The sequence below is a fragment of the Eutrigla gurnardus genome (genome assembly GCF_963514095.1).
Source record: "Eutrigla gurnardus genome assembly, chromosome: 4".
Taxonomy (NCBI): domain Eukaryota; kingdom Metazoa; phylum Chordata; class Actinopteri; order Perciformes; family Triglidae; genus Eutrigla; species Eutrigla gurnardus.
Genome location: NC_139918.1, coordinates 19,848,784 through 19,874,030, shown reverse-complemented (window position 1 = coordinate 19,874,030; position 25,247 = coordinate 19,848,784). Strand labels below are relative to the sequence as shown.

At 44.6% G+C, this 25,247-nt stretch overlaps 1 protein-coding gene across 2 annotated transcripts in view; it reads right to left on the bottom strand.

Annotated features, from left to right (window-relative positions):
- Positions 1-12,989, bottom strand: part of dab1b (DAB adaptor protein 1b) — a 38,560-nt gene extending 25,571 nt beyond the window's left edge. For both annotated transcript variants that reach the window (XM_084007330.1, XM_084007331.1), the window contains exon 1: positions 12,866-12,989. The gene's annotated coding sequence lies outside the window, so the exon portion shown is untranslated. The remainder of the gene's footprint in view (positions 1-12,865) is intronic.
- Between the last annotated feature and the right edge of the window lie 12,258 nt (positions 12,990-25,247).

Sequence of the window (25,247 nt, the reverse complement as noted above, 5' to 3'; positions counted from 1 at the left end):
ATCTGCTCTATGTTTTAACAGCTCCCAGTGTCTCTTATGATTTGGGTCAGAGTTAACGAGCATCACTCGTTTCTCCAGCTACTCTCATCGGTTAGGGATTGTCAAAAGCCCTTGACAAAAGCCACCCTTTATATATTAATTTGTTCATTTTTGTACTGCCGTTCTCAAGCGCAAAGGAAAACTTCCTTGAGGGAAGTCAATTTCATTTCTGCTTGCATTTCTTTATTTCCTTCCATCATCCCACTGCTGTCTTTGTCTCCGTCTGCCATCGTCTCACAAATCATCTCTCGAGCTGTTTGTTTCCTGCTTGCGTCAAGACTCTTTATCCTGTAACCGCATTATTGAAGGAAAAAAAAAACGGCATGCTGTGAGAAAACCTGATGTATGGCAACTCTGTCTTCCCTAACATTATGCGCAACATTTATGCAAGCCATTGATTTGAGTGTATAACTTCACAGCGTGAACTAGACCCCATGGGCAACATGCAGGTATAACCTGTCATGCAGCTTCACTGGAGCAGGATGACACCTGATATACATCTTTTTCATGAATAAACAGCATTCCTTCTTTGTAGTTTCAATCAGTTTGTCAGAAAGACGCCCCTTAACTTCAAGTGAGTTGAAGTGCAGGTGGATCAAACCACTCGACCACGTTGTAAATTGGCTTTGTGATCAAAAACAACATACATAGTGTAGTTGGCTGCTCTCAGCCCTTCATGATTATGCAACATACAAAAGGGGGAATTCGTTTGACGTGATCACTCGGTTGCAATGGAATGAAAACTGTAATTAATATTCAGCAGAGAGACAAAGAGTTGTAATTTATAACAATTATATCGAGTACTAACTTCCTAGTTGGCTCGGTGGATGAAAATGATTAATTAAGTGTGATCAGTCATGTTTACCATCTGCAGAACTATAATGGGCAATCACTGAACACACCCGTTTTAAAACCAGCTCATTTTCAAGAATCTCCAGCGTTCTTTTAAGTCACACTTCCTCCGGAGACCGGTGTTTAATAGACTGTACAATCAACCTCACATTGTGAGACAAGCCTGCATTCTGCCACCGATGAGTAACAAAAGGGTTGAACAGCCATCTATCATTGGATATGGCCAATTACACCTCCATTCACTGCGGTCCCGACGGAAGGCTCAGTCTGTGCTCTCCGGTTTGCTTGTGACTGCTGAGGAGTCGGCGCCCCCTTCCCCCGGACCATCTCCAAGTCTTCCTGGCCAAGGCTGGCATGGCCGCGGGCTGGTGGGACGTTTGTTCGACAGACCGACTTTGGCACCTCGCGCTGGTCATCTTTGTTACAAAATGCCCCCTAGCTTATGGAGTGGGACACAACTGTCACAACCTGGCCGGGCAAAGCTCCTCTGAATAGCCCTGCTGTGTTACCTTGTGTCACCTATGGCCGTATCCCCTCCATACCTAAAGACTTTAATCTGCACGGTTGTGTTTATTTTAAGGCAGGACATTTTATTCCATTCTACATCAGCTCTTATCGCAGCCTCACCCTCAACAATAAGGCTGTCTCATGTGGACCTTACAAAAGGCTGATGGCCCATGGACCCAAGATGAGGTTAATTTGTCTTTTTTGGAATAATTAGACTCCTGACTTTGGGTTGACGCTCTAATCAATTAACACTTCTGGCCATATGATTCAGAGAGTTAATCATATTACAGAGTCATGGTGAGCTATAAGGCCACAGAGACGAAGGAAACTATGTCAGTCACGAGACCAAGAGTCCACCATGCTAGCAGCTCTGTGAGGCTTGACTTGCATTACACCATTTTTCATAACCAGAAGCTGTAGAAACAGACATTATCAGCAGATTTTCAACACGAAGGTGAATTATTTTCTAATATAAGTTACACTTTTGGGCAAAAGGTTGGATATAGAGTTTCTTTCATTTTCGGTAGAACTGTGTTATATTGCACAAAATCCATTTTTGAGTTCTCTCCATTTCTAGCCATGATTGTGTTTTTTTCCATAGAGGTGCACCACTTCTATATTGCAGTGAAAATTGAGGCCACGGTGAGCAAAATGTGACAGGAGCAAAAAAAAAAAACAGCCCGATTCCACTTTGGGTTCAGACAACTTAGCATTTATGTATTATGGTTACGATTTTTTACCATCCAAGGTTAAAGGTGCAATGTGTAATGTGTAAGCTGGCGGCAGCTCCGGGAGATCAACCTTCAGTTCACGGCTGTAGCAACTCAAATTCAGCTAACGTCAAAACCCCGGTGCCGGGAGTCACAGCGGGCTGGTGGCTAGCAGCAGAGCTGGGTCTAAAGTAACGGCAGACACAGAAAGGGTGCTGATCCGGATCTGGCTTTACTACTTAACCAATTCCTTCCTGTTTGGATGCTGTTTGATGCTGTTTAGATAGGAACAGACAATTGAAAATGCAGAAAAATGTTTACTATGATATATGATACTACATGGCATTTTCCCTGGGTGCATTTTTGAAGGGGCTGTGCCTGTTGCGATGCGTCTCGGGGCCACCTAATGGTGGTGCTACAGGAAAAGTCAGAGGATCACCAAAGTCAGTGTGATTCATAACCTCAGACAGACTGACATTGTCATCCATACGGTCGCACTGCAAGGATGGCTACAAACCAAAGAGCGTTAGGAGCATCGGGGCTAGAGGACAGCCCAATGACAATATGTGTTGAAAGTGAGTAAATGACAAAGCTTTCTTTTAGCTAGTGTGCGTGTGAATTACATAAAATGAAAGCAGAAGAAATGGGGACAGCTCCTCTGTAGAAACTAAACAATTCCTTTTGATTTCTACAAGGATTTATCCGGAGGCAACGCTGGAATATTGTAGCCAAAGTAGTAGAAGGACCTCTCCTCCTTCTGCTCTGCCTTCCTGGCCTTCCAGGGGGAACTGATAGCCTCTGAGCTCAGGCTGTTCAGCCACGGCCCATTAGTTCACCTCATTCTGACAAGATGGAGGGCCTCTGACGATGGAACAGTCAAGTGTGCGAGTGGAGAAGGAGGGGAGGGAAGAAAATACATACAAAAAAAAAAAAAAAAAAAAATCAGTTTGCTTTTGAAGCGCACTCATTTACTTTCCGAGGGAAAGAGAGGCCTCATTGCTTCGGGTTCAGCGGCTACAGCTGGTAAACTAAATAAGCGCTGCCACACAGTTGCTTTGCCGTGCAGATTTATGTCAGCACAGGCCTCGGAGCTCTGCACCCTCGTTAGGTGTGGCTCCAACATGGCCGGGCAAAGTTTCACAGAGGAGCTGCCCTCTGAAGTGCTCCTGCGTTACCCTTTTTACGAGCTCAGCTGCTGAAGAACTGGGCCCAATTTAGATGGAGGCAGAGTGAGGAAAGGAGTGAGGGGTGGTGGTGGTGGTGGTGGTGGTGGGGGGGGGGGGGGGGGGGGGGGGATCTCGACAAGTCTGAGACTTGACATAAATGAACAAATATCCTCATGCTCGCACAGCAGAGGTCTCTGGATGCAAATATTAAATGGGGTTTATTTTGAAAGTTTGCATTTCTTAAGCCGCTTCTGTCTCCATAACAGACATATTCAGGCTAATAAAGTGTCACTCGCTCCCTATGGTGACGGTAAACAATAGCATGAAAACAAGATACATTTCCCTTCTTCTGTTTATCTAATTCCACCCACCGCATACAGCGGGTCTGGAAGCACACAGCCGGTGCGAGGAGGCTCCTGGACCCCTCTCACAGCAGTTAATTGGTGGCTGTGTCTCTCCAAAACACCTCCTCCGATGTTACTCCGTGGCTTCCCCAAGGAGCCTTTAATTCACTGTTGATTTGGTTTGTTGTTGTGCTGCGTTTCAGCATCCCGAACAGTGTGTTAAAACAGGCTATTTACCGTGTCTGGATGGGAGAGAGAACTGGACAGGCTCCAGAAGGCCTGGACAAACACCATGTCTCTTTTCTGTGTCTGTATTCATCTTTTTTTTTCCACAGCCTTTTTTTCTTTACCCATTTCATCTTTCTATCTTTTTCCTCTCCCTCCCACCGTTGTTGTCCCCTGCCCTCTTTTTCTTTGTCTCCCTCTCTCCCGACATAATGCCTATTTGTGAAAAGAGGTTAAAGCATGTGTTATTTTGCTGCCACCCCCACCCCGGCCTTCTTTTCAGCTACAAAAGAACTGTGGATACCTTGGTCTGGTCATTATTTCACGCGGGGAGTAATTAATGAGACAATTAGGGTTTTTCCCTCCCTCTGTTTTCCCTTTGAACTAAATAAATAGCTAAAGGTGTCCTCTTTAACTGCACATGGGTCATGGATATAATTAAGATATGCAAGCAGCCTTTTTATGAAACTCAACTGTGAATAATTGTTTCGCCGATTGTTGTTCTGACTTTATTCGTGTTTTAGATTTGATTCAGCAGCACTGCGGACGGCCAATATGACTATCAAACACAACAGAGAGCCAAGCGTAGCCGAGATAAAAGTCGCCGTGATCAAAACCACACAAAAACATTAGCTGCAGTCTGCGAGACGGCTTTAACGAAGCTGAAGGGAAGCTCCAGACACTTGTCAGGAACCTTTTTGTTTTTCTACTTACTGTCACGCTGTCTTATTGATGTTGTCATGGCGTGACATACCACACATGCTGAATATGTAGCAGGGAAATGTCACTTAATGTAAATGAAAAATCTGTGTGTCATATTGTAGACTAACGAAAGTCAAACTTTAGTTCTTGGTGCCTAATTACTGTTGTCATTTTGGACCTACTAAGGGACTCAGATGATTAGAGATGAAAAAGATTGAATGGTTATATTTTTTTTCTATTTGATGAAGGGAAGGTAGTCTTGGGAAAGCAGGGTAGAATGTTTTCAGTTTTTTCTCCCCTGATTTGTATTTTATTTTAGCCTTCCCTGCATAGTTGCCGATAGTTGCCCGTGCTCCGTTCATTTTTGTGTGGTATAACTCTTCAGTTTCTAGCTATTGACTGTCGTATTTGATAAACAGAACTTTGGTGAAAGCCCTATTCCATGTTTCCCCTCATTCCTTATTTGCAATTTAGTGAATATTGTGAACATTTTTGTTCCATCGGATTCTTTTAATCTCTGATAATTTTTCTTTAGTTCACATTTCTATTACTGAGTCCTTTCACACTGTCACATTATTTATTTGATACATTGTTATTATAAAATAGAATAAAATAGATTTGAACATAGACGGTATATGAGATGTCGAGGTAGTCATTGTTATATTGCCCACTGATTTGTTAACGGAATTTTGAAGCCTCGAGTTCGGCATTTTGGATTTTGTCTGTCGTCATCTTGGAATATTTGCAACCAGGGAAGGGAAGTGACCATATTTGGACTGTGGAGGAGCGACGGGTAGATCTGAACAATGTTTACTGAGATTATACATCAAGTGAGAAGTAGGGCCATTCCCTCATGGACTTTCATGCTATCAGACGTCTTTTTGCAACCAGAGGAGTCGCCCCCTGATGGCCAGTAGACAGAATGGAAGTTTAAGGCTCTTCCACATTGGCTTCATTTATCAGAAGAGGACGTTGCTGCCTGGATTTTGGCCCCTTTAAGTTTTTATGACTAAAGAAATTGCACCAATTCAACACTGTTCTATTCATCACCTTTTATGATATTAGAGTGGAGGATGCTGCACTTTTTTCAATGTCAAGGGGAGGATTCGATGGAAATTCCAATAAAGCTGTCAAGGGTCATAGTCTCTGAGGGCCAAACCTGTTTGTGTATCAGGAAAAAAAGTGATGATCTTCCTTTTCACTCATATATTTGAAGGTTGTATACATCCCAGACATTATAAATCCCCCATCTATCACATCTTTTGCTATAAAAACTCCACAGTTGGTCGGGGGTTTCCTTTCACACTGCTGTGTCTGGCAGAAATACGCCCGAGAGAAAAATAGGAGTGACATTACATACAAAGGAAAGTTAACACAGCTTCCTGTGATAGTGCAGATGCCCTATTTGGTTTACTTTCATGACTCTACTAGTTTCTTATCGGCAGCTGTAGGAGCTACTCAAAGCACAGATATAAAGAAACTACAACTCTTGTTAACACCCAATTAGTGGTATTTTGCATTGATGTGATTTTCTTTTTGTTTGTTTTCCCAGCAGTACTATTGTATTTCCACAACGTACTTTCACAATTTCTTATATTTCTTTCCTTTTGAGGTTGCCTTTGCGACTTCTCCCACTGCGAAGTAACAGGTATCTTGTAAAGAGGGTGCTATAAAATCTATCACACGCTCACACACACACTCACACTCACACATAAACTGTCTACTCCCCTGACTAAAATGCGGTAGGTACGGGTGTAATTAGTGAGTCTCCCACCACACCTCAATGTCTCTCATTAATCTCTCATGAGTGATTAGGCCGCTGCGACTTATGGAACCACGGGAGGCGTGAAGCCGGGTGTGAAACTGTTGTCATCTCATATGTTATCGCACTCCAGAGACTAGGAGGATTAAACCATGCCAGGCACAGCCCATTGGCAGCTAATCATGCCACTAATGATAAGTGAAATATTCGACTGCCTCTCATTACAATAGCAATCGCAAGGTCAAGATCTCGCACGGATCGCGGATGTACACGAGCGGTGCCACCGTCGTCTCGCCGAGGCGCCACTTCCCTTCAGTCGCTCCTGTTGTTTTGTATAAATCCAGAGCAGAGGCCCGGGTACAAGCCTGAGTGAAGCCTTCCCAATATGACACTTGATGGCTGATTAGAGCAAAACATCAGGGAAGCCTCCAACTGTGACGCTCTGATGAGAAGCGATCTCAAGGGTCTCGTCAGAAGACGTCATGCTGACCGCTGTTGCTGTGCCAGATGCTTGTCGCTCCGCACAGCTCCAAATCAAAAATATGGAACGTGCTCACTGCAGGCATTGCTGCAAGACAGAGCTCCACTTCATTAAAATGAAAAAAAAAAGGTACAAAGTTACAAATTAGAGCAACGGCAACGACTCAGTCTGAGCAGACATCAAATGTCAGCAGTCATTAAGAGTCAAACAGTCATTCTACATTTTACTCACATTCCAGATTCTATAGCTTAGTTGATTGTCACCGAGTAAAATATGACCTTCTGTTGCCCTTTTTCCTCATAATGAATAAATAAAAGATTATAATGATGCATTAGCAAACCAAATCCAATCAATCTAATGCTTGATTTGCAGCGAATTGTGTGCAACACATCATTTCTTTTTGATTCAGAACCCCGGTTTTCCAATCCTTTGTCAGGCAGTCATGACTTATTTGAAGGGCGTGATTTGAATTTCATGTAAGTTTGGCCCAACATAACTCCATGACTGGAATAAAGAAAAAGTCAAAAAGTTGGATGATGAAGGGGCTGATGTGCCAAGAATTAATGAGCTCTTCAATGTTTCCAATCAGTCGAAGAGAGCCTTTGCAGCGGGTTCCCAGACCTGCAGGAGCCCTGAAGGGTCCAGGTTCACTGTGTGGTAATCTGCAGTAAACTGAAATAATAGGACGTCCCAGAGGGGGTCATGGATATTATTGCCTAATCTCAGAGCTCTGTGTTTTTTTGTTATTTCAGTTCATATTGTGCTTATTTGTTGAAAATATCTGAATAATAGTGAGTAAATGATGTGCTTCAGCAGGGCTTCTTTTTTGGATTTCAGTAAATGCTACTTAACAGTATGTTTTTATATTATTTATGATCTTTACAGTGTAGAAACTGAAAGATGCATTAAATATTTAAAGATTAAGGACTTTTTTTTGCACATGGCCACATGAAGGTACAGATACCACCAGACAAACTATCATCTAATTCAATCTATGCTCAATTACCAGTTTATTTTGTACACAAAGATAAAAACGAATGCAGTCTAATACAACAGAGATAAATCCTGCTGCCATGACGTTATGAGTTGTTGATTTATTAGTTATTTGAGAGGATGCTGGAGGAGTTTATTTTACATCAGTAGAGAGAGACTTAATATCAGAAACACCACACCAACACCCTCAAAATGGCCATAGAGTTAAATCAACACATTGAATCAGTTTCTTTGAAAAGATGCTTTGGTTACAAGTGAATAAACTTTTGCTGTCATTTAATGCCTGATTACTCAAAACTGTAAATGATCCAAACGGGGGGTTTTCAGTAAGAAAACACATGAATAAGGGAATATGAAATCACATGAGAAATGAGTTTGATAGCTCCTCTAGGCTGAACTAAACATCTCAATTACCTCCAGGGGGTTGAAAAAGCACTGTGGTAAGGAGATGTGGCAGATACAATATTTAAATTGACTGTCAGTGGAAGAAAAGCCCTGCTAAGCTTCTATTTGATTACATATTTTATAGAACACAAACACGAATGCATGCACAAATGCATCTCAGCTACTGTAGTGCCCTGCTGCTGCCAGCCCGCCACACTATTATAATCATCAGCCACATATGGAGCTGCAGTCCCGCCTGTGGGGGAAAAGGGGTTGTGGAACGGGGATGCCAACGGGATGAAACCGAAAGGACCTCACTACACCGAGGTGATGAATGCTCTGCTGCTTATGGAGCCTCCCGTTGTGCATCTGTGAGAGCAGATGAATGGGGAGGAGAGGCTGATAAAGTGGGTCACACGAATGTAGCGTTTCTGGGTAATGCAGTGAAAAACGCTGGAGGAGTGCGGTTGGGTGGCTGCACGTGCCTACAACTGGGGTGGAGCGGCTCCAACTTGACTCGATTTCCTTCCTCGTTTTTAATTTAGCTTTTTTTTTTCCTTTACTTGAACTCATTATGTCAACAGCTGATATAAGATTAATTATGCAGTTTGTTATGTTTATATTTCATTGTTAAAAAAGTTATTTATTCCCTCTGCACATTTTGGAATGCTCTGAAAAAATTAAAACCAAGTGACAAAAAAAAAAAAAAAAAAAAATAGATAGTTTCAATCCTGCATAAATATAAAAATATTTGTGAGAAAAAAAAGTTATCAAATTTAACAGTAATGATTTTTTAAAAATGTTTAAATGTCAATGATCGACACATTCATGTCATATGCCGGCTTATGTATAGACAATGTGTGTACATGTGACATCACATCACATATCCGGAGCATTCATTGCCCTCCTCTTTAAGACTGCCCTCGGCTCTAATCTAATTTCATTAACTTTAGGTTGTGGAAGACTTTGATTGGGCGGCGGGGGCACGGAGGGTGGGGTGAAGGGGTCCTTTACCTTGGCACAGATAATAAGACAAACTAGATTTGAGGGTGGATAGATCTTGTCTGCAGCACACGCCACCTCTTGGCAAGCGAGGCAAAGTCGATACCGAGCGGGGGGGCCTTTCTTACCTCCTAAGATTTACAGTATCTGGAGCTCCACAGCCTCATACTTCACTAGATGGATGAGCAGTTCATACAGAGCCAACTGGCGCAACATGAGTTGAGCTGAAGGTCATTGTGACTCATTTCCAGCTCAGAAGCTGGGTGGCTGCAGACAGAGCTGCTAAATCTCTACTACTGACTTGTTTTAATAGTACAAAGAAGACGGCGCTGTGGAAAAAAAAGGGGAGCAGGCTGCTGCCCTGTGCCGGTACTGTACAGCACTGATGCAACAGACATGCACAGACTGTACAGTGCCAAAGACAGTTGAGAGTACAGTCGTAGGGAGTGGGTACAGATTGCCGTGGAACCTAGAGGCATATGGCGGGGCGCCCCATGCCTCCCAGCTAATTGAGTCCTAATGAATCACTGGTTTGGCATGCTACATGTCCCTTGTGATGGCTGGTGTCATTGATGCATCGAAGATGCCCAGTCCTCTGGAAGTGAGGCGGGCAGTGACGGCTGCTCCGGTTGAATGCGAGCGGCAGGCCCGACGCTGCTGGCTTCTCATTGAACACTTCACTCACTCACCAGATGTTACAGGTCAGGGCACAAGGATCACTAGCTACTCGGCTCCACACAATGGAAATAATTGCGTGACGGGCTGGCAATTCACTGGCCCATTTGATTCCACTAACACTGTAGTGGAGGGGTCGCAGCCTCATCGTCAACTCCACCGGGTCAGTGCAATAAGGGAAAACACTTGTAGTCAATGGGATCACTTTATATCTTGTTTGTTTAATCTGCACAAAAACTAAACCATATGACTGTTTTACTGTGTTTTTCTTGGTCCAGGAGATTCCAGGAAGTGGTACCAAGACATAGTCTGAACCCCCATTACACAGCTAACTGTTCGTACACTTATTATTATTTTTTTAATCTAACTCTTATTACAGAAAGCAAATAAAAGTATTCCGCCAAAACGTCAAACTCTTCCTTTAAACTCCCCATGGGGAAGATCCCAGTTTCTTTCCTTCAGCTTCTTCTGACACGTTTGCTTGCCACCACCCTCCAGTGCACTCCCAATTTCAGATGCACCTGTCATGTTGATTACACCCCCGATGGAGCATGTGCATCCTTCAGCTGCCTACATGCGCTGCTATCTGAGCCATCTTCCCCCTTTTGTTCGACTGAGGCAACCGAGCTCACCTCTGACCCGCCACTGCCAGAGGCCACATCTTCATTAATGAGTAAACTGGATGCGATAAGGCCACCAGCAAAATCAGAACTCGCAATCTTGGGAGCCCATTAAAACTACTTTTATGAAAGATTCAGGCCACTCCGGCAAACACGCGTCTAATGCTGAAACACTTACATCGACGTTAGCGTAACCTCGAGTTCGTTAGATGCATTATACCAGAGCACTTGGAGAGATCTTAAGAGAGTTCAAGTTGAGGTGATGCCACTGCAATATTAAGAGAGACAACAAAGGCGATGACACACCAGCGAAACAAAAGGAAAGAATTAACACAAAGGCGAACGGGGGAGACAATACCAAGGATGTCAGGAGTGCAAGACAACAACCAGCCCAAATGTTGCCCCTGCTTTGTCGGCATTGTGCTGGGATAACATGAAAAGGAAGGAGCTGAACCACTTTCACCATTTTACAATAATTGCAAGAAGAGGAAAGGCATTACGGTCTTAATCGGATAAGATATAGCTCGCATATCCACTCGCTGCTTTCGCTATCAGAAGCTAAATTAAGTGTCTCGATTCCACGGGGAGACCCAACAAAGAAGCCCTTGCTGGAGAAGTTAATGCTCTCTAGTGTTTTGTTCAGCTCCATCTTAAGCCCCACAACTCACACTGGGCTGCAAAGAACTGTCTTGGGATGACAACTGGAAATTGTACTGTATGTGTGTGTGTGTGTGTGTGTGTGTGTGTGTGTGTATCTGTGTGTGTGTGCGCGACACATGTGTCCTACAATCGAGCCAAAGAGTGCAGCTTAGGATCTGTTGCAGAACATCCTCAGTAAGGAGATTACTATAGGCAGTTTGGCCGATTGGCAGAAGTCGCGGATGAACTTTGGCACCAATGTCAAAACACCAACGGCTGCCGTCGCTGCCGAGCCGCTACATAAACACGACTTCTGGTCGTTTTGAGCCGACGGGATGCAGGACGGGCCCCATTATTTTACCAGCAGCCTGTTTCATAGCTGCTAGCTGTTTAGTTACGGCTTTTTCACAGCATTATTCAAGGCCATTTTCCATCTAGGCCTGCTCTTACATGAGCACTCAAGCAGAAAACACATAGGGGCATCATGATAGACATATGGGCCAGTACTGAATTGTGCATTTGAACTGGTCATGTTGGCTCAGACGTAGCTTGACCCGAGGGGGGATTTGAGTTGTGAGAGGTTAAAACAATTGAAAGTCAGGGAAGGAAGGAGTTAATTACTCTAGAAGATCCTCATGAAGATCAATTAAGAAATGGTGCAAGGTTAGTCGAATAACAAACATGTTTCACTTCAGTAGGAACAGAATAGTCGATTCTAATTATTTGAATTATGAATACTTGAGTGCATGTAATAAATAATCAGAATAGCCTATTATAAAAGTTAAATCCAAGTGTATACGTAATAATAATTGGCCAATGAAATCCATCTCATGTGTGGGCAAATGACGCAGTTGAGACGTCCGGTTCCGCAATTAGCAGGATTTTTTAATTATTTTTTTTTTATCCCCAGTGAGCCATGAACGCGACCGAGGACCAAAGGGCTCCCCCTGTTCTACAGGCCTCTGCTGGTTTCAGGCAGACTTCGGCTCAGCTGCCGGTGAGACCGGTGCCGCCGCGCTGCGCGCTCCCGTCCAACCATCCATCCATCCACAGGTCCCCCCCCCCCCCACCACCACCAGCCCCGCTGAGCATTTTCTAACCGTTTCATAGCGCCGATCGATACGCGTATCAACACATGCGTCATCATTCATCGGTGCCAGTTAACACGCAGTGGTTTGAAGATGACTTACTGCTGTTGCAGCAGGACATCTCTTCATTTGAATATTTGTGGAGGGAGGGAGGGGAGGGGAGGGGAGGGGGTACAGACGTGGCTGGAAAAGCTGATACTTGACATCTTATAAAAAGCAGCACAACCTCCATGTGGAAGTCGTGCATCGACATTATTTCAAAAATATATGTCCTGTTTCTTTTCTCCAATTTCGTGCGCAATTCGATATGGGACAGCGGGATGTTGGACATGCGACCCGGCGTTTGCGCTTCAGAAGGACTCCACGTTCAGATCCACTAAGCCCCATCGATGATCTAACCCTACGAGCTCGTTTCGGATCGAATTCGCTTCATTCCCAACACATATGTGACTGTTTCCCAGTCAATCCCTACAGCGGACTGTTCCGCAACCTATTTCCATTCAGCGGCCAACGCATCCTATCCATAAATCTTGACACATCGCGGAGCTGCCTCGCATCCGCAAAGAGCTCCACAGTTCCACAGTTTAAAAAAAAAAAAACACACACACACACACACACACACACACACACACACACACACACACTCTCGTTCGTAGAGAAGCTCGAAGCCACTCACCTTTTCTCAGCGGATGCTCCTCCGGAGTGTCCCATTTATGCGTTTTAATCCACATCTGTGTCCCCTTCATTTGAGCGCTCTATTTCCCCCCAGCCCAAATGAGAGGGAGCGAGGGAGGGAGAGGGAGAGAGGGAGAGAGGGAGAGAGAGAGAGAGAGAGAGAGGGGGGGAGAGAGAGAGAGAGAGAGAGAGAGAGAGCGTGTTTAAGAAAATCCATTTGTTAATTCCATTTCCAAGGTGAAATCACATTGCCTCGCTCTTTTACGTGCTCAAAATTCGTCCATAATTCTAAGATCCCGTGAAGCTCTGTGTGCTTTATTCTGCCCTCCTCTCCGGCTCGGAAGTTGCCTGGTTACCCCTGTTTCTCATTCAAGGAGGCTGAGGGCTGCATACAGCGGCCAATCATAGCGGCAGCCGGAGAGATTAACTATTTCTTGGCTCCACTATTCTAGACTCGGGCGAAAATGAGGAGAGTGGGCGGGGAAACTGGGCCCCCGGTGACAGAGGAGAAAAATTAAAATGCACAGAGAATAATGTGGAGAGAGGGGATCCGTTAGACGGAGAATGCGTGGAGGAGGAGGAGGGGTGGTGGAGGGATGGAGGGGGGGGGATTAAACATTTTCGAAAAATAAAGGACTGGGAAGAGGAGGAGGGACCGGTTGCCACTTCTCACTACAACAAAGATGTAAGTGACTGATATTCCAGCCTCACAGAATATTATGCAAACTGCGGTGAAGCCGTCTCCCGTCCGTTCCTTCTCCTTCAGAGGACAATAGGTCTTAAAGGAGCAGAGATCCGTCTCATTTCTGAAATCCCCAAAAAGCAATCCATCAAGGTAATTGATCGGCCCCCTTTAACCAGCCATCCGTCAAGCCAACGCTCCCCCCATCCCACTCCAGTCGCCTCATCATAGGCTGTATTGATTTCAATTTCCCCCCTCCAGCCAGGGTGAAAGGTGTAGAGGAGCAAGCCTGCTTCAATCACTGGCACACGGCACGTGGGGGCATAATGACCCCCCACCTAGAGGAGGCGACTACATCCAGGTCAAGCCCCCCCCCCCCCCCCCTCCCTTACAAACACCTACTGTAAGGCCTTGACCTTTGTGATTGGCTGCAGTCTGCACACCAGTGGCTTCAGACTGGCCCCCACGGGGTGCCATGCAGAAGTGCTGGTGCATTATGGGGGGAACAGTGGGGGGTCCTGACAGCGCAACAACAAGCTTCTCAAAGAGACAGCACCCAGAAGGCGGCGGCGGGTGGGGAGGAGGGGGGGGGGCATGTGTTGGGGACTGCCTGGGACATTCCAGCAGATAAAAGCAAAAGATATGTACATTTTAATTTGAATGGAAATTGTACTTTTTACAAAATTGTACAGTTTTACATACTTCATTACAAAAAGATGTCACTTATATCTGAATCAATGCGTTGGTACGATATGGGTTCACACGCCATTAATAAAAAAAAAAGGTTTTGTTTTCGCGATTGCGGCCACCGAGTGCGATTGATGTATAGCTGGCTTCTCTCCATCCCACAGATTACACATGACAACAACAGTGTTGGGGTCCTCCCTCCCCCACCGGACAAGAGCTGCCTGTGTCCGTGGGTGTACAGTTGTGTACGCCACCACACACACACACACACACACACACACACACACACACACACACACACACACACACACACACACACACACACAGGCGAAAGTACACACACTCGCACATACACTTAGCGGTTGATTGACATGTAGTTCTTGGCTTGAGCACAGCTTAATCCTGCTGCTTTCACAGATGGACTCAGTCTTCCTCTTTTTGTCTGGTGTCACCAGCAGTGGCATGTTATACACACACACACGCACACACACACGCACACACACACACACACATTACAGTACCATGTACTTTTGTTTACTGGGGATGGAGGATGCTGTGTGGCTTCTAATCCCCTCCCTTACCCGCCCTCCCTTTAGCAGCCACCCCTGCTACTGTGCACACACACACACACACACACACACACACACACACACACACACACACACACACACACACACACACACACACACACACACACACACACACACACACACACACACACACACACACACACACACTACTCTTTGGTCATTAAAAAAACAAAGGAGGTCAGTATCAGGCAGCTGTGTCCTGTGAAGCGAGAGTTAATCCTCATTTTCAAGGCCCACAGACAAAAAGAAGCTTCACAGATGAAATGTTTAATGAGTTACACATGAAAACATCGCTCTTCTGCCACCTTGTTCATCCTTCCATCCACCTTCACAATAACAGAGAGAGTGTGTGTTGTCGTTCAGACTCATAGTGGGCTGCTGCAGTGCATTATTAGCACAAATCAAGAGGGGGGAAGATTAGACGCCCCCCCCCCTCCTAATCATATTCCACTTCTGCAAAGGCTTTGATTTCCATGTAGATGGAGCGGTGTTGATAAAGGTGGGGAACTGCCCCGGAGAAATGAGGCAGAGCGATAAGATAAGGCGAGCAGATCCCCATCCAGACAAAAAAGACAAAGAAGGGAGTCATCGCCCCACATGGCGGTTAATCTCAATTCAATCCAGAGATTACCGCAGTCAAAATTCTCATCGCTGCACACTGGCAAATGATTAGTCATCCCCCAGGGGAGAGGTGGTCAACTGGTGCCCCCCCCCCCCTCCCCTCCCTCCAGGAAAACCTTGGAGCAAAAGCTGATCAATATCTAGTTCCTGGTTACAATGACAGAGTGGCAGCTTTGGGATCACGACCCAACATGTGCTTCAATGCCAGAAAACAAGCGTATTGCACATTAGACTTGTAGCTTGCTAAAGACTTGACCACTGATTAGGCCATTCAGCTGTATTCTTGACACATGCGAGCTGGTTCTCCAGCAAAAAAAGGTTGTTTTCTCACTATTGTGCTCAACTTGCACTGAGTTTTATGCTAATGGGCTGTTTTAATCAAGTCTAATTGTATTGTCGTATTAGTGCGTGTGATTAGCATTCAGAGAGGAACCGTGGGGAGAAGCCCGACATCGATAAATGACATGTGACCTTTGACCCCACACTGCTCCTGCTGCTGAAAAGTTCCTCTCCCTTTATCAGTCTCACCCAGGCCTCTTCATTTCCTGCAGCGTGGCTAATCAAAATGTACTCAGACACCAGCAGGTCTGGTCACATGTTCCTCAGGGAAAAGAGCACCAGTGGTAAAGTAATACAGCCGCTTTTTATTCATAGAGATAAGCAAGTTCATGCTTCAGTCACGTCATGTGTAGATCACATTGTGTGCCAGGCTAACATTTAGCATACATTCTTTGTGTAGTGACAAACCCTAAGCCTCATGGGACGTTTTAGCATCTTTCAGCTCATTGTTTTGGTTTTCTGCCTGCAGATAGCTGTTGAAAAGATGCGCAATGAGGAACATCTAACGAAAATTAAATGTTTCAAAGTTATTGTTAGAACTGTAATGTTATGAGTTTTCATAACAGGCATTGGGAAGTAATGTAAGTATTAAAAAATACATATCGGTGCATCGTTAGTTAGCACCACTGAGATCATTTCACCTACTTTAAAACGGCGAGGCATTTAAAAAGACGATTAACCCAGACAAAACGTTGTAAAACGGTTGCCGTGCCGATGCTCGCTCTGATTTTAAAATACGTCTGTGTATTGTGCCACACGTTTAAGCTTTGTGCGTGATGCTCTCTGCCATTGTTGTGTCTCGTCGGAGACTTAAAGCCACAACATCAGCTCATTAATCTCATGTAGCCAGCGCGGCTGTCTAATCAAGGTCATGGAGGTCTGGAGGAAAATCTTGCTCATAAAACATGAGATAATCAGACCATGGAAGCTCTGATGCAGCCACTACGCTCTCTTTGAAAAACACTCGCTTGTGAATATGGCACCTCAGGTTTGCTTTAGGTAGGGAGGCACGGCTGCTGTGTCTTCTAAATAACCTTGGATTTCTTGAATGTGCCTGAAGGTCTTGGCTGAATATCAAAAACATCAGCAGCAAACGCATCCTTCCAATGAAGCTACGAGATGTCAACTTTGCACTTCCCCCTAATTGGTCAAAACGATTGTGCACGACTCGGTCTGACCACGGGATCAAGCATATATGCAGTCGAAGCTCAAGCTCAGGGAGTGACCGTTTATTAGCTGTTGATATTAAATCAGCACGACAGGAAATAAAGCAGTGCCGGTTTTCATTTAAGAAGGGAAAAGGCAACGGATTTCTATCCATCTGCCGAACCCGCATTTCTAATGAGAAGCAATGTGGTTATATTGCATCTGTACACTATTTGGATACAGATATGTTCTGCCAGCTATTTGATGTCTGAACATCTTGATTACTGCCTGTTGTAGAAATTTGGCAAACCCAATGTTCCATTTGCATATCTTTTTGCGCCTGCATTCATGCCACATTCTCATTGTTTGATGACACTATATGAGCAGACAGGCATATTTCCATAATGATAAACAATTATTAAATTCTTCGTCTCTTGCCAATGGGCCGTACACATTTTAGATGTCGTATGTTCACATATAAACTGTCAAATTGCTCGAAAAATAATCTTTGAATATCCAAATGTCTTTTATCACTCATTGTGTTATCCAATCTTAACACTCGACTACATATGTGAAAACAGCGCGGTGGCACCGTCTTTCCCCAATCAGCAACTCTGGGCACACTGCAGCTTCTTTGGGGGTACCATGGAAACACACGACACCCTCGCTCATGTCCGGTTTTTGTCAAAGGAGCCCTTTATTTCCACGAGTGCATCGAGTATTTAAAAACCCCATCACACACAAGCACGTATTGTGCGCGCTCTCTCTCCACCCACACATCACTGTGATCAAATTGTCACCGGGGCACGATGACAAAGACGACGTGACAGTATGTGATTTATTGTGTCAGAAAAGAAAGTAAAAAGAGGGTAATTGAGGGGTAAGTGGAGGAAACAAAGTTTGCAGGTGTCAGCGTAACTTTGTCTGCCATCGCAAGACTATGATGAATTTATTCATGGGTGGGTGACGCTGCCAAGTCAAGGACAAACACCATGTAATTACCCCATGAATTTAGGAAGTGATTAATTCTAAATTCCAGCTATTTAATTAAAATATGCAAATAGACAGCCGTCGTCGTAACATGCGACACACTTAGGAGAGTAACAAAGTTTGATGGGAGTTCAGTCACTTCTGAACCTTGGTGACAAGAGCAGCCTAAAAGAAGTTCTGGACCACACACACACACAGAGAGAGACACACACACACATCTGTTTCCATTGCACATTTGCGCCATTGCGCATCACTGATTTACTGAGCACATTTGGGTCCAACAGGGGTGACTCAAGCAAGCTGACTCCTTCAAAGCAGAAGAAGAGTTGGAGAGCCATTACAGATATAATTGGATTTCATTTCAACCATGCGAGTGGAAAAAAGACTTGTCACCACCCTGGAGAAAATGGAATAAAAAAAAAAAGAAAAAAACACAATCATTGTATTTACTGCACTGCATAGAGGGGGAGTGTTTGTGTTTATGTACAGATGCGATTCACACCGCGCCTCCGCATGTGCAAGTGTGTTTTTCCTGTGTGTCTGTGTGTGGGTGTGTGTTGCATATCACAATGCATAAATTCCCAACACACACACACACACACACACACACACACACACACACACACACACACACACACACACACACACACACACACACACACAGTGTCAAATGAATGAAGAAAGAGAGAAATGGGTTTCCCTGATGCTCTTTAAAAGGAGACGATGCATCAAAGAGGGACAAATTGAAGACAGGAACCACAGCTTCAGCCATGCCTCTCCACTTTCAGAAATAAACCCCACAAATTTTCTATCATGTCTTTCACTGTTGCACAGCAAAATGTCCTTCTTGACAGGCCCTTCAGTGGATGGAGCCCCAAAATACACCACAACACACACATAAATCCAGGACCAGAACATTGACCGAGATGTCTATCACATTTTCATATGAGCAAAACTAAAAGTGTTGCAAGTGGAAAAGAGGAATTTAATAATTAAATGTGCACCGAGACAAAAAACAAACAAAATAAGATAGTAGGAGAGAAAATAAATGCATGCACATTACTTTTTAAACGGCATTTGAATGATTTAACCAAAAGATATTATTTATTTATATAGAATTTTAACTTGTATGATAATATCCTACAACATCTTGTATGTTTTAGTGCTCCCATCAGTCCAGTAGAGTTGTAGAGTAGAGATTACTTCACTAAATCACTATGGTTTAAAAAGGTGCCAGATTGGGAGCATTTCAATTGCCTCTCAATGGCTCTCAACATGGTGGCGCCTGAGCCGGTGGTTCGTAACCAACGGTGCTAAAATACTAGCCATTGGTTGTACCGACTATGTAAACAAAGCAAGGGAAAGCTTGGATAACAAAACACATCGCAGACTTAATTCTCTGCTATATTAATGCTCTGAATGTCATATAATCCTCCTTTAAGAATACTGGGTGACTACCTTAACAATGCATTAGCCTGCCATATTTGAAGGCATTAAGAAGCTTTGGAAACAAGTCAAATTCTCACATTTCTTGCTCATGGGTTCACCTATTTTTTTTTTTTTTAGGTAAAACCAGATCAATCCTGGATAAATGACAAACTGAGATGGGTGTTTTTTGCGGCACGGCACCCAGATGTCACGCCTTTCAGGAACGAGTCAGGAAAAAGTGGAGCTCCACACGGGGAGTCGAGGCGAGGGTGCAGGGAGCCTGGGAGCATTTGATTTTCCATCAGCTGCATCCAAATGCCTTCAGACCTCCCGTTCACAGCCCTGACAGGCACACCTACATACACATCTTCGTATCATCACACTCCCGTGCACATGCAGACAGATGGGTGCAGCTGCTGCACACCTCTCTGTATCTAACTGACATATATATTTAACCATCCACACGTACTTTACATGACACGCACGCACGCAAGATGCAAATTGAGGCACACTGACACACAGGCAGGCTTTCCACACACTGTTCCACGTGTGCAGGGCAGCCCCGAGATACACGCCAGAGATCTGCGAGTTTAACTGGTGCGGGGCCCAGATTGCTTGCTTTGATCATCATGCAGGAGTCAGATCACCCAAAAATGTTGACTATGGCTTATGTGGAAGCTGGAGGCTGCTTTGGACCAATGCACATCACTACAGAGTCTCCTTTTCTGGCATCTTGGAGTCTGGGTTTCCCCTCCCCTCCCACCGTATCCTCATCTCCATCCTAAATGTGCCAACCTTTTGTTTAGGGAGTTATTTTGTTTTTTTTCTTATCTAGCAGAATATGAAGCTTGGCAAAACACAGAAATTATAATAAGGCTCCTCTTCTGATATTTTGAAGCTCTGACCCAGTTTAGATTTGTTCCACAGGGGGCGTTACTGTGATACGGCGCTTCAGAACTCAACTCTAAATCCTAATAAACAGTGAGTCTGCTCTATAATTACAGAAGAAACTTTGAAAAAAACAAACAGTGCAAACAAGTGATGTTTGATGGTGGATTATTTCAGCTAAGGCAGCCAGCCAAGTACGTGTGATATTTGCAACCTACTTGGAAAGGCAACGAATGCAGGTATATGAGGAATCAGCCAGATTGAGGGAGATGCTACATGCGTGAGTGTCTTTGAAGCAGGAGGAGAGAAACAGGATCTGAGGGGAAGCGGTGAGTGACAGAAGGAGAGACAAAGGTAGAAGACAACGAGGGTAAAAAAAAAAAAATGAAAAATAGATACAGAAAGAGCCAGATGGAGGTTTTGAATATTGAACCGCCATCCGCATGTAGTGTAGCATGACATGCGGCTGTCGCTATAACCCGCCTGATGAAGAATGAGGCAGATGCGTAATGTTGTAGGAGAAGGACTCAAATGTCAGTCGGTAATGGGCAGCCTGTTATATTAATCCCAGTCAGGGGCCTCCTTAAGTCTCCAACATCCTTGGGGAGGAGTGTCATAAAAAATAACGCGGTAAAGAGAACCGTATAGCAATGCAGCATGAAAAATGCCCTCCATCTGCAGTGACTCAGCCAGTGAATCCAAGGTAAAGAGGAATATGCTTGGCCTCTCTTTCTCTCCTCTCATCTCCCTCTCCCTCCCTCCGTCTGTCTGTCTCTTCGTCTCGCTCTCTATACACGCTTCAGTTCATAGATTTGCGTCCACACACACACACACACACACACACACACACACACACACACACACACACACACACACACACACACACACACACACACACACACACACACACACACACACACACACACACACACACACACACACACACACACGTAGACGGAAATGGAAAACACTTGCTTTAGCACATTATCAAGGCCTGCTTAAATTCATCGGGTCTTGTGACATACGATTTCCTTCATTGTCCTCAAATAGACACATGAATTCATGCATGCTTGCTCAAACAATCACCACTGTCTTTCCTTCTCTAAATCAAACAGCGGACGCAGGAGATTTTTTTTTTCCCCCTTCTTCCACCCCCTCCAGTTGGCTAATCTGTTAATTCTACATTCCCTGGGTGAGGCAGACAATAAAAGGACGATGGGCTTCAACGTTAAAACCCTCGGCTATCGGATCTACACGGTGAGGCCGTCTATTGTTAGAGGGCTTTCTAATGTAAATAGGCAGTGTAAACAACAATCACTACATGCTACTGTCCTAGATAGATACTGCTGTGGACCGCAACACCATTAAGCAATGCATGATTATGCATGACTGATTACACTCGCATTCATACTTTGCAGCAGACCATAATGAGGCTGAGGAAAGCATTTAAAAAAAAAAAAAAAGCATTCACTTTCATTCAGTTGTCATTCAGTATCCCGAACTGTTTGTAGTGGGATATAAGACAATATCTCCACAATAAAAGCTTCCACTTCTGGAGGGAATGTTCACTGAAGGTGTGCGACTACATCTCGGTCTTAATGAAACCACTCAGGTTTGATGAGCAGTGGATGGAAGCATATCATCCCTACTCTGCCAGGGCAGTTTGCATGTGTTTTTTTCCAGGATGTGTTACCTTTGCATGACTGCATGCATAGGTTTGCATTATTTGGATTTTGAAATCATTGAAGTTTCATATGAGAAGTGACTCCTTTTTTCCCACGCTAATGTTGCATTAAAAATCCATTAATAAAAGTAGGGATTTTCTCTTTTTTTTTTACCTCTTTAAAAGATGACATAAGTTGCATCCATATGCAGTTACCCAGTATGAATCGTATCCTGATTTTTGATCAAGTTTGGGGAAATAACATTTGCACAGAACATAGAGCAGCCTGGTTATTCATACATTATTCAGGTTTCTGATCATCTGTATCAGTTCAGGTGTGTTCCGCTCTGTCGTTTCTGCAGAAGCTGAGGATGAACCCAGTTAGCTTTCTGACTTCCCGGACTTTGCTGCCGAAATTAGCTTCTTTATCTGATCTCCAGTAAGAGCGATAATACAGGCTGCCCCCCATATGTACAGTGTCAGCATGTAGACCAGGGGTGGTCAAACATTGATTGTGGACCAGCAAAATATAAGGAGTCAAAAGGGGCAACACTGCAAGAAAATCATTGTTTCTGGACCAGAAAACACCATGTGCCATAGAAATGTGGGTTTTTTTCTACCAAAATAACACTACTAAACAGTTTGCAATATTGGTGTGCCCATATATTACAAAATATATGTATGTACATGCTGCTCTTAAAATTGAATTAATTTAGTACATTTAAATTCTAATACACTGCACGGCCTAAGTGCCCACTTTAAATATTATGGTGTTATTGGTAAATCTACAAATAGAACAGCCAGAATAGGCAGTAATTGACAAATTGTGGGATCTGTTTGTGGCCTAAGCACCCACTTAAAAGATTACGCTGAAAATGGAATGTAAATGTAAGATAAGACATTGTATAATATGAAGATGTAACGGAAAAAGCACACATAGGACGTCCAATGTACATTCAATGTGATTTTTTTCACACAAGTTATTTTGGCCTTGTTCAACATGCCAGAACAAATCCGTTTTTTGGGCATATCCAAATAGATTTTTAGAATGTCTGCTGATGTTGCCAGCTCTGCTACCGAAGAAGTTGATCATGTGGAGGCTGCTAGGTTCATAAGACATGCTTACTTCTCAGCTGATGCAGACCACCTGATCAAAGCTTTGGAAAAAGCTAGCAGGCAAACCTTGAGTTGGGTTTTGCTTTGAAAAGCGAATATGTCCAAGGTCAAGAATGAAATGTCATAGTTTCTCATATTCCAACACAGATGAGAGTCCCAACAGTGCTGTGGATGAGCTCCTTGTAGCTCGCATGTCTACAGATCCACCTTCATATCAACTAGGCAAACTCCATTCACAGATGAAGACCATGTGATATGGTTGAAAGCCCCAGAAAAAAATACCTTATGTTGTTGTTATTTTGTCAAACCAACCGAAATCTGGTTAAAAATTGCCTTTTCTTATTCTTCTTGTTATATTCAACAGTTATTTGCATTTAAATGAATATATTTCCTAACTACACATTGGCTTCCCTGAACAGTGTATGCACACACATAGTAAATGCTCTGGGATCCTGTCCTACACTAAATGGTATTTCCTTTCCACTGACATACTGACACCTTTCCAGAGAGTAAAATCAACCCACAGTCGTGCACTTCTCGCACAAATATGTACTCATGCAGGCAAGTCAGAGAGCGAGAGAGAGAGAGAGAGAGAGAGAGAGACACAGCATGACAGCTTCTGCTGCAGCCTCCCTCATCCGTGCTCTGCTCCGATGCAGATGTGCTCTCTACCTCGTTAACCTCGACCAATGGGAGCTGCCCGTGCGCAGCTGTGCAGCCGACATGCCGCTGTGCCTCACCAGACTGCAGCGCTGGCACGAGGAACCCACTGGCACCAAGTCAACACAACCTCACACGCTTGGACACATGTACGTACACATAGAGTACACGCAGACACACACACACACACACACACACACGACTGGAGAGCGCTCAGACATGACAGTGTTTTTAAACAGGTTCCACCTCCGCTGAGACTCAAGAGCATCACGTTGCACGGCGTGCTGGTGAGTATTACACACAGTCACCTTGTTCAAGGCCAGAAATAAATAGGTAATTTATTGACAGGGGCAGGTTTCCCCGACTACATTCAATTACACTTTGCGAGGGGCATGTCGAAATTTATATCTCTTCCTATAATGTTCACAGCGGCTCTGCATCCTGCGGGGCTGCAGCTACTGCTACCACCCGCTTTCCAGTAACCATAGCAACTACTTGGGGCTACCAGGGCTTTGAGGGGAGGAAGGTCAAGGGTTGAGTTCTGTTCAGTGAAGAAATCAAATCTGCTCTTTGCCTAGACAGCAGCTCTTAAGATTGATGTCCAGCAGGAGAGGAATCCGAGGAGCGAGTTGCTTTGGGGGGGTTCATGCTGCTCTGACCCGGGCTAAAATCTGCTGCCCATGCCCACTGTGACCGACTCTCCATCCGACTGATCCAGAAGCTTTCATGACTGCTGAATCAAGATGTTTTTTATCTTGCCTGCTCAAATGTCCCGAAACATCAGAGGGTTTGAAATGTTGGATTTATTCCAGGGTACTCTCGGTCAATCATTTTGCAGTCTGTTGATTTGTCTCTTTTTGCCTTTTTTCCTCTTTTACATCAGAAGCAAGCCCACAGGTGGTCGCTTACTTTTCCGTAGCCATGGCAACTGCCCACGGAAAGCCAGGAGTGTTTGGCAGTGAAGAAGGAGAAGGAAAAAAAATAAAACACCCTTCACTTACCTTTAGAAGGGCAGCTCCTTGGATGAGCGTGGGCGGTTTCTCCTTTGCTAAGTGTGTTTTAGGCTCCGACGGACCTCTGATTCAGAACAAAATGGACACGGCGCGCTGCACTTCGTCAGCCCAGGTGGGCTACGTTCAAGGCCAGTCCACAGATGGGCTGAGCCAACAGGGGGGGGGGGGGGGGGGGGGTGAATTGTGGGGGTGGAGGGGAAACCGGGCACAGTCCTGGCACAGAGAACCTGAGCCATCTGCCTGTCAGGACTGCTCGATTTCAGACCCCTGCTCTGGCTCTCCGGTGTTCCCGCCACAGATGGACAGCCTTCAGAAAGGTGTTACTCATGCCTGGGCTACATCGCAGTGACACGCCGACGGCTGTACAGTCTGGCTATCATTAAAGCGAAGGCTGAGCGAAGGGAGGAGAATGGAGGGAGAAGGCAGGAGCAAATCTGTGCATTTGAACAGGTTGAAAGGGGTTAAGACGCAGAGTTGGGACCTGCCCGTAACTGATATTTGCACATAACATTAAGCAAACGGCGTGTGGGAAACCAGATATCAAATATAACAGCCCACAA